This window comes from Felis catus, chromosome A1 (assembly GCF_018350175.1).
Source record: "Felis catus isolate Fca126 chromosome A1, F.catus_Fca126_mat1.0, whole genome shotgun sequence".
NCBI lineage: Eukaryota > Metazoa > Chordata > Mammalia > Carnivora > Felidae > Felis > Felis catus.
Genome location: NC_058368.1, coordinates 146067662 through 146082729, shown reverse-complemented (window position 1 = coordinate 146082729; position 15068 = coordinate 146067662). Strand labels below are relative to the sequence as shown.

The 15068-nt window shown below is 38.6% G+C and overlaps 1 long non-coding RNA gene across 1 annotated transcript; it reads right to left on the bottom strand.

The window, feature by feature from the left end:
* Positions 1–322: 322 nt before the first annotated feature.
* On the bottom strand, positions 323–11982 carry LOC123379001. Its single transcript, XR_006582848.1, has 2 exons — positions 10411–11982; positions 323–2658 (listed from the first exon to the last, which is right to left on the bottom strand). It is a non-coding gene; the product is annotated as an uncharacterized LOC123379001 (long non-coding RNA).
* Between the last annotated feature and the right edge of the window lie 3086 nt (positions 11983–15068).

Genomic DNA, 15068 nt, shown 5'->3' with positions numbered 1-15068 from the left:
ATTTTTTCTACCAGTTTTGGAATAGATTGCTGTTTTTCTGACTGAACATCAAGCAGTGTAGCAGGTCTGCATATAGGGATTGTGTTATATCAAAAGTCCATGTTAAACATTCGCCTCATCTTAGAAGCACTTAGGAACTGATCTAGGCCAAAACAGACTCCTTCCTCATCCCGGGGTTGGTCAGTGAAAAGGCGGGCAAGAACTGTAACCCAATGTATTTGTTTCCTCCTCTTTCACCAACTTCTCCTTGTCTCTTTTTGCCAAGACAAGATAATTGAATTCACAGAAATTAAATGTGAAGCAATTACTCTTTACAAACATCTTGAGGTGCAAAGCTTGTTAATTAATATTTAGGAAAAAGTAAGGCAAGTTGTGTCACATAAGAGATAATAATGTTGTTCTTTTCAGATAAGTATTCTGTTATTATTTGCCATGAATATTATTTCAAATGATAGCAATATTAAAGTATTTTTATACTTTCTTGAGTGTGCCCAGAATTGGACTACACTTACTGCCTTCAAAGCTAACAACACCCTGATCCAAACCCACCACCATCTCTTGCCCAGAATATGGCAACAGCCTCCCAACTTGTATGACAGCCTCTGCCTTTGGCCTCAAGAGGAAACAGTAGCCAGAACTGTCTTACTGGGCCCTCTAGTTTAACAACCTGCAAGGAGTCCCACTTCATTCACAGAAAAAGCTAAATGTCTTTTTTTTTTTTTTTTTTAAGATTTGTTGAGCTTTGTGTTATGTCCAGGAGATGGTTTATCTTGTTAAATATCCATGGGTATGTGAAAAAATTATTTGCTCTGCTACTATTGGATGGAGTATTCATATATAGAGCACTCTGTATATCCTGTGGGCTGGTTGTATTGTTCTGACCTTCTATGTTCTTGCTGAGTTCCTGTCTAGTAGTTCACTTGCTGAGAAGAGGTGTTGAGGTCCCAACTACAATTGTGGATTTGCCTGTTGCTCTTTTCGCTTCAGCTTTTGCTTAATGTTGTTTGGTCCATACACATTTAGGATGGTTATGTCTTCCTGCTAGATCGATTCCTTTTGAGTTTAGAATATTTATATTTCAGATAAATTCAGATAAAGTATTCAGATTACTGTCATTTTGTTTCTACTACTGTCTTATTTGTTCCCTGTTTGCTGTGGTATTTTTCAGTTAAGTAATTTCCATTTTGATTGTTTTATGACCTCTATCTCTTTGCTGAAATTTTCTATTTTTTTCATTTGTTTTAAGATAATTTGTAATTATTTGTTGAATCATTTTATCTTAGTTGCTTTAAAATAATTGTCAGATAATCCCGACATCTGATTCATCTTGGTATTGGTGTCAGTGAACTGTCTTCTCATTCAAGTGTGATTTTCATGGTTCTTGGTAATTTTTGAACATGTTCTGAACATTTTGGCTATTATGTTAGGAGACTCCAGGTCCTATTTACATTTTTTTATTTTTGCAGGCAGTCATCCTGTTTAGGTTTAGTATCCAGGTTCCCATATACTTTCATGGACTATGGTTTCAATGGCAATCACAGCACTATTTTGGTCTGCTTTGTTTATCTTGTGACACTGGGGCTCCTACTGGTCCCTGCAAACGCTGCTTGAGAGGTCAAGGGAGGCTTGACCTCTGCTGGTCTTCCTGGCACCTCTAGGTAGGGAATAGATCTTTGTCAGGTAGGACGAAGACAACTTCCTGGGCCAGGTGCTTGTTGTGTGGGATCTCTCTTGCTGGTGTCTCAAGTCCTACAGGGAAGGAGAGAACTCCTTTGACCAGAGGTATTTTTGTGGCATGATCCCTCTTCCTGACACCCTCAGGCAAGTGGTATCTCCAGGCAGGTGAAGGGAACTTTAGAGTCAAAACAAAACCTTCCAAAGCGGGGGCTACCTGTGACATGGTCCCTCTTATTGGTGCCCCAGGCTACCAGGTTTCTGTGGGTGAGAGCAAAGAGTCTCAGGTCTGGCAGGGAAGGAGAATGCCTGCCTTGGCCATTTAATCTCTGCAAGACTTCTGATGCATCCCTCTTGTCAGTTAGACCATGCATACCTGACTTTGCTTGTGAGACCTCTGTTTAATCCAGATTGGAGATGAGTCTACTTGGATGCTCTTGGTCACTAGATTGGGAGTCAGAAAATAGTAGACCTGGGCCACTTTCTTCTTTTGGGGGGAGGGTTGTAAGATACCTGTTTTGTTGCTCCTCCAGTCCCAAGATCCCACCCCAGTTTGCCTTCCTCTTCTCACCTTTTGGATTTCTTTGATTTTGTCTCTTGCATCACTTCTAAAGCTCAAAGTTGTACCTAGTGAAGAGGAGCAGGGAGAGGCCAGTCTATGGCATCTTGTCTGAACTGGAAATCCATAGTCTTTTTGGTGGCTTCTGGGCCATAGGTGATGTGTCCTCTTTGGTTTCCCTGCTCTCATCCCTCTGTTCTACCTCTTGTTCACTCTTGTCCAACTCCACTGTCTTCTTTTCTGTTCCTGAGCATATCAGACATGTTCCCACATAAGGGCCCTCTCATTAACTGTTGTCTCTTCTTAGAACTTTCTCTCGCCAGATATTTGCTTGGCTGTCTCCAGTTTTCCTCATATCTGCTCAAATGTCATCCTCTCAAAGGAATCTGTTTTATCCAATCGTCCACCACTCAGTTCTTTAGCATCTGAGAAATAAAAAGACAGAGCTCAATGGTTTTGCTTATTGTGGTAAGAGAGAGCTGTGCACCTCACATACTCTTTCCAAACAGAGCAGAGGGCTGACTGTCACATTAGTCTTATACAAAGTTTTGAGAAGCATGAAGTTCAGGGATTGGCAAGATGCATAGGCACAAATTTCATCAGGAGAAGTAAAGTTGCTCCATGAGACTGCTGTTGATTGGTGGGCTGGCACTCAGAGGTATGTTTGCTTTTATTTTTAAATGAGATCCTTCCTGATTGGCTGACTTTTAAAAAGCAAGGGATTGACACTATGGTTGGCTTGTAAAAAAGCATGTTCACAGAGGTGAGTTGTACTGATTCATTGAAAATTGTCTTTTCAGGGGGCGCCTGGGTGGCTCAGTTGGTTAAGTGTCAACTTCAGCCCAGGTCGACACGTTCCTAGGTTTGAGCCCAGCACTGGGTTCTGTGCTGAGAGCTTCAGATGCCGTGTCTCCCTCTCTCTCTGCCCCTTCCCTGCTCACGCTCTCTCTCTGTCTCTCAAAGGTAAATAAAAATTTTTTTAAAAATTTAAAAAAAGGAAAATTGTCTTTTTACCAGAGCTACAGAACAAAGCAGTCTTGTTCTAGCAGTGTGTACCTTTTATTCTCACCCCACACTCAATTACCCTTATCCTGCTTTACCTTTCCTCCCTATTGTATTTATTACCTTCTAATGTAATAAATATTTACTTATTATGTTTAGTGTTTGTCTGCCTTCCTTTGCTAGAAAGGAAGCTCCACAAGTTGGGCATTTTTGGTTGTTTATTTCTTGATATATCTTACTTTTCTAGAATACTGTCTGGCACATAGTGAGCACACAATAAACATTTGTTAGATTATAATTTTTTTTTTACAATTTAAAAAAAATTAGAGAAAGAGAGAGAGAGCACACATGAGAGAGGAGAGGGACAGAGTGAGAGAGAGAGAGAGAGAGAGAGAGAGAACCTTAAGCAGGCTCCATGCTCGGCACAGAGCCCCACGTGGGGCTTGATCCCACAACCCTGGGATCATGAACTGAGCTGAAATCAAGAGTTGACCACTCAATTGACTGAGCCACCCAGGCACCCTAATTTTGTTGGGTTATTATTGAATATTTGGACAGTATCCCAAGCAAGCCTAGAAAAAGCCAGTTATATTTATTTTTGTACCTGTTCCTCCCTCCCTGGACAATCCTGCAAATATGTCTTCCACTGTGAGGTACAGCTGATACGATAAGAATATATTTCAGTTAGCATTTTTTTTATTTTCCAGGGTATATACATTTTTTAATTTGAATTTCATTTGAAGGTACATCCAGAAATTGGGGGCCCTCTTCAAGAAAAAAGAATACAAAATAAGAAATACAAAACAGTGCTTGGAAAGAGCCCATGCAAACAGAGATCTGATTCTTTAGCTACATTCATTCCAACTTTCATGGTGGGATACAAGACACCACTCCTTTTTCTTGCCATTATTGAAAGAATTTCAGACAGTAGCAAATAAGAGAAACACTGATGGCTTCCTAGGATAAACTATGATGTCAATAATAAACCAGATTAAACTAAAAGGAAAAGCAAAAGCAAAAAAAAACAACAACAAATAAGGTAGCTTGGTTCAGTGAACATAATACAAATTAAAGTGACTTACCTGAACCATTTAAGGTTAATTACAATGAAGCACAGTATAGCTTACGGGTGTCATTAGTTTGACAGATTAACTTTGGCTGTCATCAAAACTAGCCCTTGATTCTATGCTGAGACAAGGATTTTCTTCAACTTCTGGCATGCAAGCCATACCTTCCAAATTTTTTGTTAAAATCAAAAGAAGGCTGGAACAGAATCACACTGTTTGAGGCAAATAGCAATCTGAGGGAAAAGAGAGCCTGAAGATACTATCGTAGCATCCATAACCTCAACTGAGTTTCCATTTATCTCTTTCCAACACCCCATTGTCTATCCAAATAGTCATGTGGTACTTTGTTTAATTACTTGTTTGATGTGAGTCTTCCCAACTAGACTGTGAACTTCATAAGAGCAAGGACCCTGTCCAATGCCTTCCTGCTTTCTCCTCAGCACTGACACAATTAATAATTGTGTGGATTCATTTTATGAATGAATAAATTAATTGAAGAAAACTTGGCTTTCTTTAGAATCCTTCACTTGGCAGAGCATCTCCCTATTCTTCTTTTCTGTATTTCCCTTATTTCTACATCAGTAATTCATTCTGCTCCTTATAACCAGGGCTGGAAGACTTAAATCCCTTTCTGGGAAATTCCTTAGTAGCAGCTGCCTTAATCAGAACCAGTTTGACCACCAAGACATCTTGTCTGTATTTTGTCCTACCTATCCCCTTTGTTTTCTTTGTAATCGATTAATAATAAATGCAGAGCAAGAGAAATGAAAAAATGTTAAAACACACTCTCCTTACATAATTTGAGCATTTGGCTAACTAAGTGTAAAATATTTGATATTTTCATGGGGAAATCAGCAACTTGTGGTCTCTGATGTTGGTGCTTTTGTTTATTTGACACATTTTTCATAGTCATGTTACCAGTAACTTTAGAGGTCCCAGAGTAAGAAATATTTCTCCTCCCTGGGTTCAGTAATTCTGTCATCCAAAGGGCTGAGAGCTGTGTCACTTGCTTCTTCGTTACTTGGCTAGAGAGGAAGTTTTTATGAAATGTCCTTTTTATTTCCAGAATGTATATTTAATACTAAGAAACCTGCTTGTAATTGTGCCAACAGTTAAACTATTATTTCTTCTTTAAAGGGCCTATTTTGTTGCATGGGTCTTTTAAATGTAATTTCTTTAAAACTTGAGTTCAAAGGACCACCTCTCCTTTCACCAAATTGCAGACACTTTGGAATGGTGTGAATTCAAGGCCCTTTCTATTCCCAGTAAATCTGGCCCAGCACAAGTGTCCTCTTCAACGTCTCTTGTCCTTTGTTGTCATCCCTCTTCTTGGTATCTTTCTGATGCCCACCTTTGTATTTCTTGCCATGGACATTTCCTGTGATCATTCAAGCATATGTCTCCCCTCTGGGAGGAAGCTGATAAGAATTAATCATTCATAAATGTGATTATGGATGATAACAAACTCTTCTCAGTTAAGGTCTGCAGCTTAGCAGGATAGTTTTAAAACATTCCTACTTTGCATATACAGCATTTTAGTAACCACATGATTTCCCCCAAAACTCACAACAACCCTGTGAAGGAGAAGATGTGGCTAGAAATAACTATCCTGCTCTTGTAGATGGCAACACTATGGTTCTGAGAGGCTAAATGACTTGCTGATCGTTTCATAATAAGTAGAAGCCTGATCTGAGACTAGGCTGAGGCAACATGCTCTTGCATCTTTCCACCACCAGACTGCCAGCATTTGACATGATCAGTTGATAAAATTTAGCCAAAGTGGCCAGCCATTAGGAGGGAGTAGGGAGGGGCACATCATCCTCTCAGTGCTTCCTTAATAGCCTTTCCCTCATCCTTGGAATTCTCTTTTGTTTCTTTGACTCCACTTCCTCCTCTTTGCCTCCCTGATCATGTGTTGTAATTTCCTATGCATTTTCCTCTTCCATTATGTGCCCCTTGGCATCCCCATAGTTTTTGACCCTCATTGGGAGGCGTTGGTTAAACATACAATTCCAGAGCCAGGACCTGGGATTCTGTAGGTTAAGTAAGTGCCCAGGCAAATCCTATGATTTGGCACATTTGAGAGACTGAATAATATGAGAAATATTTGTTAACTGACTAATAGATTGATGTGGAGAAATTCAACTACTTAATTGATTGCTAATATGCACACTCAACCTCTACATGGGGTAGAGAAAGTTTAAGCAGAGAACATTTGCACTGAAATACACCATCAGTTAAATATGAAAGAAACTCAAAGTAAATGTGAATTTAAATTTATTATACCGTTGACTTCTAATAACTTTTTTCTTTTTGAAAATAAGAACCATGGGGAATGGAAACATTAATATTCATAATACATATTTTTGGAATTTCTCATTTCTAATATTATTGAGGATCGTGTCCCACCTATCTTGGGAGTAAGGCAAACAAAGGCGGAGAGGGAGCCTCTCAGAATGGCAAAGGAGATCAATAGAAAAAAAATCAAGTGAAAGGAAACACTGAATGGCTCCTCAGTTTTTAATAAACTCTCATAATCAGAGTCTGAATACCCTCTTGATTAATTGAGTGACCCAAAAGGAAGACTTAAAAAAGGCTTTCTTTCTTTTTTTTTCCCTTTTTTAAAAAAACTGGCTCCTTAGACCTTGTGGTTAGCAAATAGGTCTTGCCAATTTTGATAAATTAGTTGCAAATGAATCAGAAACATGTGGACTATATGTATTCATATTTAAATAGGGGAAAGGTGCTTGGAAAATACACTTGGTCCATGCCAAGGTCTCAATGTTTCAGAAACAGTCTGTGGTATTTTCAGAAAACAAAACATTTCTACTCTGTCAGCAATCTCACGTCAATGTATTTACACAATGCTTAGTTAGCCTTAAACCCAAATTAACAAAAAGGTTCATATTGCAAAATAGCTAACATTTCTACAAACTCATGAGCACCGACTTGACTTGTCTCTACTATTCTGAGACAATCACACACTCTTTGATGTTCAGCTCTCTACTCCTTACATAGTACAATCCAGGAATAGCACAAAGGTAAACTCCTACCTATCCCCACATCTCCCCATGAGGCAGTGAGTCTTTAATAAATGCAAATAGTATACATGGAATTCCGCATATATTCTTCGATGCATATTCTTGAAAGAATAATTAGGAACACACAAAGTTAATATAATGCTAAAATACAGTATGCAGCAATTAAATCATAATTATCATTGTATAGCTATGGTGACGTTATTTACAGAAGAATAGCACTTTATCTGGTGAATATCAGACTCAATTTTCCCATTTTTAATTTGTTATGTTCTTTTTATATCCCACCTAAATAATCGAGTATTAATATCGGAGTGGTTTTTTTTCCTGCATTATCAGTGATTTTACCTATATAACATGTGCAGTTTTAAAAATTGGCAAAATTGATGCCAAAATAAGCTAGTAATCCTAAATATTTAATTATGTGATACAAACACTCAGGAGCTTCAGCTATTTATGTTGGGAAAAAAAGTCCAATTATATAGAGAGATTCAGTTTTAAATGACCATAGACGTTAAAAATTTCAAGCAGCCAAAACTACCCTTAAATACCCTCATTAGGCCATTGAGGGCAGGGTGCATTTGGCTGCAAACCATTGCTATACAGCAACTGTTCAGCACACTAGTTTGTGAACTGCTGAACTAGACTCAAGGAAGGAAGAAAGGAGAATTATTGTGCAAAGATTCCAACAGACAGATCCATCTGTCTTGAAAATACCTATGAAGTCTCCATGGACCAAAAGGGGAATTGGTAGAATATTCTAAAGTGCTCCTCCTTCCTGAAGACATTCTTTCCTTGACTCACTTTTAACCTTTGGCTTTTATAACCTTAACACCTATTAACAGACATGTTTGGGATGAGCTCTGAGGCGATAATGAGGTTTCATCTTAGAGACGGTCAGTTTCTAACGACAGACTTCAGGTACCTGCATTTATATGAGACTGCACTGATCTAATTAACTTGATGGAGAAAGTCAATTCAAGGATTGTAAATATTTTTGGTTTTGTGTTACCACCTATAGTGAGAAAGTCTACAGAAATAAAAAAATATTGTCAGTGGGGTTATAATCATTTTAAACAAACAAACAAAAAGAAAATTCGTCCCGGAAACTAAAGTCATGTTAGAAACAGGAGTGCAAGAAGAAGCCAGTCAGATCACCACTGAGAAGAGCACTTCTCCAGCTTACACGTGTGCACAAATTATCTGGAGATCCTGCTCAAAAGCCGACTAGAGCCTGAGATCCACACGTTTGACAAACAACCACAGATGCCCGTGTTGCTGGTCCCCACACCACACTGGGTAGCAGGGCTGTAAATCACCCTCCCAGAGCCAACAGCCAGAGATTCCTAGAGCACACTATACTGCACGTGAAGATTAACTACCAACCAAAAAAACACAGAACAAAATAAGAACAATGAATTGACCTATTATTGTAATATACCGTAAGCAGCCCTTACTCTTCATCTTTTCAGACAAGTATGTTTCTATTCACATCCTCAAATCCGTCACTTCACAGAAACCATATGGAGGGTGGTCTTCAGATATGGAGGCCACTATGATGTAGACAGATTATGGAGCACATGCAGGGTGGTATTTTTGTGTAGGTCACGCTAATAGACAAAGAAGACAATGAGGCCACCTTGTGAGCATGGAAAGTTTATAAGCTGTTTACATGAAGAAGGGACTCCTTCACCTATTGAGTTGCTATTATTGTTTAATTTTAAGCTTCCCTTTTAAGTTTCATGTAGTTGTTACATGATTATGGACAAGAATGAAGTGAAATCATAACAAAACAAATAAAACCCCTGTATTTTGGTAAATTTGGTAAGACAGCCACTCAATATTATAAAAAGAACAAAACAATCCCATAATCTTTAAACTTGTTATCAGAATTCAGTGGTTGCATTGACTTGAATTTACTAACCAGTTCAGGCAGAAAAGTTAATCCTTCTCAAAGTCCTAATACCCAACTTTTTAGGAGTTTTTCAAATTAGTGAGTCACAAACCCCAAGCAAATAACTTGACAGAAATTATCAAAAAGATTTCGCTGATTTAATTTTTCCGGAAGTAGGATTTTGAAGCTATTTTAAGAAAGTCTAGGGGCGCGTGGGTGGCTCAGTCGGTTAAGCGTCCGACTTCAGCCAGGTCACGATCTCGCGGTCCGTGAGTTCGAGCCCCGCGTCAGGCTCTGGGCTGATGGCTCACAGCCTGGAGCCTGTTTCTGATTCTGTGTCTCCCTCTCTCTCTGCCCCTCCCCTGTTCATGCTCTGTCTCTCTCTGTCCCAAAAATAAATAAACATTGAAAAAAAATTTTTTTTAATAAAAAAAAAGAAAAATAAAAAAAAAAAGAAAGTCTATAAAATTGGAGATAACTCAATAGATCTGAAAATGACAAAAAAGACTCTCAAGAAACAAAAGAAATAATACAAAAAGAAAAGAAGGATTTATGTAGAATAGATATTAAAGGTGTAGTGTCAAAAAAATTCTGGGTAAGAAAATCTGTTCTGACAACTTGCAATGTTAGATTAGAAAAATTTTGGAATATTACCAAGTTCCATGAAAAACATGGAAAATAATTTCAAAGGAAAGGGAGGGGACAAAAACCCCAACAATTCATCCTCCTCTCTAGTGAAGAATATTAGCGTGTTAACAGACCAAAAGTTTCTGGAGAGTTGCCATCTGTTCTATGGAAGAAGAAATGACATATAGCAATATGTGTAATTATAACAGGTACCAGTTCAACTAATGTTTATTGCCAGTGTCAGGTGGTTTGAAATACCCAAGAAGTATCAGCACAAACTAATGTCTTGCAATCACTTTTTACTTTTGTGTGAAAAGGAATGGTAAATTGTTTTTGTAACATCTCCATAATAAACCTTATTTTCACTCCCTTTTCACCGTGCCTTCTATAAAAGGAAGTAAAAAAAATGAAAGGCAATGGCTTCCATGACTGCTTACTTGGATGGTTCACAGCCTTAAACTTAGGCAACAACAATCAGTTTATTTAAAAAAGCATCTAAACTCAACACAAGGAAAGACTTAGCTCTGTTTAAATAGATTAAATATGTACCTTCAGACATGGGTGACCTGCCATCTTCCTCCACTCCTCCCCTGTAGTCTCTGGAGAATTAGCGTCCTGACAGAAGTATACTGGAACTCTGTGGGGGCAGAAAAAAGTTTGAGAACTACTTCACACAGGCTTACTTCCTATTTCTTTATTTCTTCTTTTCTGACCTCATTGCAGAATGGACAATTACTTATACCTTTAAGTTCACTTCATGAAACATAATAATCATTGTTGCAAGCAATGTATCTTCTTTCCTCTTTCCTCTCTTCCTTCTTTCTCCACTCCCCTTTATCGTCTTTCCTGTTAGTCATTTCTTTCCATCCCATAATCAATCTCTCTAATGCTTTTATTGTGACTCTTTTGTTGGCAGTTTTCTTGCAAGATGAGTATTGTTTTGTGCGCCTGTATATAAATTTGTGTATGTTTTGCCTTTTGCCCTTAAGCACCATAGCCTTAAGATATATTAATATTGCTATGCATATATTGGATCCACCCCTGCTAACAGTTACACCCCTGATGTGTATATACCACATTGTCACAGTGCTAGATACCCAGGCTGCTTGGTCTCTCTGCCACCGTATATAATGCTGCAGTGGACATCCTTGTACATATCCTCTTGGGTCTGTGTGATAAATTCTTTGAAACATGTATCAACAATGGAATAGCTGGAGGTTTCCAGTCTAAGAGAGTGTCTTCTCCACATCATCCAAGACCACTCCAACTATATTTGCAACTCAAGGTTTTAGTTCTATAGCTTTAAAGAAGATAATGGTCTAGCTTGATTGGAACATAGATATTTAGGAATTTATTTATTTATTCTTCTTTTGCTCATTCAGTAGTTTATTGAATACTAAATATGTGTATTTGATGGTATAAAGATAAATATCTATCCTTCATTTTACATATGTGTGTGTGTGTGTGTGTGTGTGTGTTTGTGTGTGTGCCATTTTTACAGATGGGTAAAATATGGCTTGAGGTCATGTGATTATTAAGTGACAAGAGTTAGAATTTGGAAAAAGTCAAATTCCAAATCCCCTCAAGAGAATAAAAGAAAGAGGATATTGTCTTTATAGGAAAAACATCACCTTGCTCTCTTGAGAGTGGGAAATGAGGGAAAATAGATGTTCTTCCTCAGAAAATTCACACATACAGTTCTTGATTTGTTAGTGGAAACTTGCACCTTGGTAAGATGTGTCTTTAACCCAAGAGTTTTGATATAGTGCTTTTGTGTTCCAGAGAGAAGAGTCGATGCTCTGAGGCTCAGGCCAGTATTCTCACTGGAAGCTGAGCAGGGAGGATCTGGCAGCACAAGCTCCTAAGAGAGAAAGACTGTTCCAGGGGTCATCTTTCCCTTTCCTGAGTACTTTTTAAAATATAAGTTCCAGTAGAAGGTGCACAGTACGTAGAGCAGCAGCATGAGAATGAAGTGCCACAGTATTCCCTTAGCCATGGTTTAAATTATCCATGCACAACTGTGGTTCTGAAACACATGATCCTCCTTCTAACATGTTCTCAGAAGGTCAATAATAGCCTAACGCTACATCATGATGCCTACGTCATTAACCTTCCTTCATCTCATCACCATTCAGGCATTTTATCATCTCCCATCATCACAAGAAGAAGGGTGAGTACAGCACAATAAGTTATTTTTAAGTTTATTTATTTTGAGAGAAACAGAGCAGGCAGGGGAGAGGCATCTCGAGAGAGCAGGAGAGACAGAATTCCTAGCAGGTTCCACACTGTTATCCCAGAGCCTGACACAGCGCTCAATCTCACAAACCATGAAATCATGACCCGAGCCAAAATCAAGAGTCAGATGCTTAACCGACTGAGCCACACAGGTGTCCCCAGTACAATAAGTTATTTTGAGACTGAGACCATATTCACATCACTTTTATTACAGTATATTGATATAATTGTTCTATTTTATCATTAGTTTTTGTTGTTCATCTCTTATTGTGTCTAATTTATAAATTAAACTTTATCATGTAGGTATAGGAAAAAACAGAGTATATATAAGCTTCAGTACTATCTGTGGTTTGCAGCCATTCACTAGGAGCCTTAGAACAAATCCCCCCAGGCTAGGTGGGGACTATTGTTGCCTAAATGAATCTCAAAAAAACATAAGGAACACCTGCCGGGGTGGGGAGGGTTAAAGGAGTAGTGATCATTTCCAGTTTAAAAACTCCAAAATCAGAGGTTCTTAACTTTTTCCAGTTTGATATCTTAAAAACATAAAAAGCATTTCAGTGATGTATTGTAACAATGGCTGTCCGTTTAATATTAGTTTTGAGTGAAATACATAATAACAAGAGCTACAATGAATTTAGTAATACTTCAATTTGTACCTAACATTTTACAAATACCAGTGATATAGTTTTAGTTTATTAATTTATCTTTAATTTTACTACTTTACTTTTGGTGGTTGTATCAGAAAAGCTCCAGGGTGACTTGAAAAGTAACAGTGGGGTACCCTTGGCTTCCTTTTTGGTGTTTCAATATAAAAAGACCCTGACTACTTCTCTGCTCACTGCAGCCTGCTTAATCAAAGACTCTGATGTGTCTAATGCCTCACCAGGATGGTGGCTGGTGGCTGTGGCTCAGGAGCAGACCCCCAGCTGTTTCCTTTGCCCCTCTGACTGCCAGGCTGCTTCCTGTGACTTCCACAGTCAGGTCACACAGGTAGGTAATCATGCTGCTAGAGGCTTGAGGAGATTGTGAGTTATCTGGGGATGCCAACAGTGTGGCCATGAGTGGGAGACTGGACTTCCCACGACAGGCTTGCTCACCAGTGACTCAGACCTGCCTTGGGGAGATCGAGGTAGTGGGGGATGGCTCCCCAAGAGTACTTAGCGCTTCTGTAGGAACTTATTCCCGGACGTGGAGCCCAGGATGTAACACGACTACTCATGGACGGCCCAGAGCAAATAGCTGGAGGGGACAGCTGCCACGCTCTTGCTTCTGGGCTGATTGATGGAAATTTTGGCTTATGATTGTACATGGCAGGGACTAAGGGGTGCTGGACCACCCAGTCCATCTGCAAAGGAAGTCTCTTTGCTGGAGGCTGTTTTACCACCAACAAATGTGCATGCGCTCAGGGTGTATATTTATTATACTATGTGTTATTCATTGCCTTTACAGACTAAAGCCTATGGTTAATGCTTGATGAACATTTAGATTCCCAAACCCTTATAATTATTTACTCTCTCCACCCATCAACAAGAGACCATGTCTTGGAAACCACTATTCTAAATGCCCCAAATCAGTGTCCCTAGTTGAGTACTTAACATACCACCTTGTACTGATATTTTTAGGTTATGTATTTTTTGGTTAGTATGTTAGTATCCCTCATCTTGTACATGTGGATTGTAAACTCTCTGAAAAGAGAAATCATATATTACATTTTCATACCCAGGATGTTCAGTGGCAAGAACACAGCTTTGCAGAGAGCCATGCTAAATGGAGGGGGAAAAAATTAGTAAGCACCCACTCAGTGCCAGGAATTGTGGCAAATGCTTCACATTTACAGAGGACACTTAAGTTAACTTTACAACTTACATTGTAAACCCTTCCTTTGTGCAGCAACAAAGGAATGGTTTTTAAACGGTGTAATCCCATCACCTAATCTCATTCCCTTGTCTTGGAAGGATTCTGGAGCACAGGTTTAAGCTAATCAGAGCATTGCACTCACCCAAGGGGTCATTAGATTAAGGCTAGGCATAAGACATAAAGTGGACCATCAGATTGAAAGGAAGGTGTTTTTGTTTTTGTTTTTCCATTTTGGGGGAAGGAAGCAAAGCTGTGCACAGCCAATTAATGTAAGGATCTAGATCCTTGAAGTCATTGAGCCATTAAACCAATCAATCAGACCTGAACTACTCTGTGGCAGATTCCCATATCTGTCATCTACCTTTCTTGACCTGCTCTCTGCTCTGAAAGGCTGATTTGTATGAATGTGTGTAAGTGGCCGCTCTTCCCTCTGGCTTCCAGTTGGCTCTAATGGGGGAACATCAGCAGGACACGGAAAGGAGGGAGAAGAGTAAGGTCAGCATATTTATTCTGAGACAACGTCCTGTCCTGGAATACCTTCTTTTCTGAGACAGTACATCCCTTTACTATCTAAACCAGCTTGAGTTTGTTTTCAGTTCCAGTGAAAAGTGTCCTGCTGATATATATATATATATATATATATATATATATATGTGTATATATATATATATATATATATATATATATGTGTATATATATATATATATATATATATATAGTATCTCATATAGGTAGCCTTAGAAAAAGCTCAGGGAGTATTATTCCCATTTTACTTCAATGGAACGAGGGCCCAGAGAGATTGCCTATCTTGGACAAGACGTTGAAGGAAGCCTGATTTTTTTAAGTTTAGAAACTGATTTACGTTTACTAAACACTCTATTTTAGAATTATTGATTTCACTTTTTAAAATTTAGTAAATGTCTTTCAAATACTTTCTTAGCCAAAGATCATGATCATAAAATAGGCTCATTTAACCTTTTATATAGGTTTCAGTTGGTGCTGGATGCCATATATATTCTCCTTTATCATTTAATCGCCCCTAATCTGTGAAGATTCTAAAAGAGAATAGAATATATAGAGAAATCATAATTTGCCTCCTATTAAAGAACACC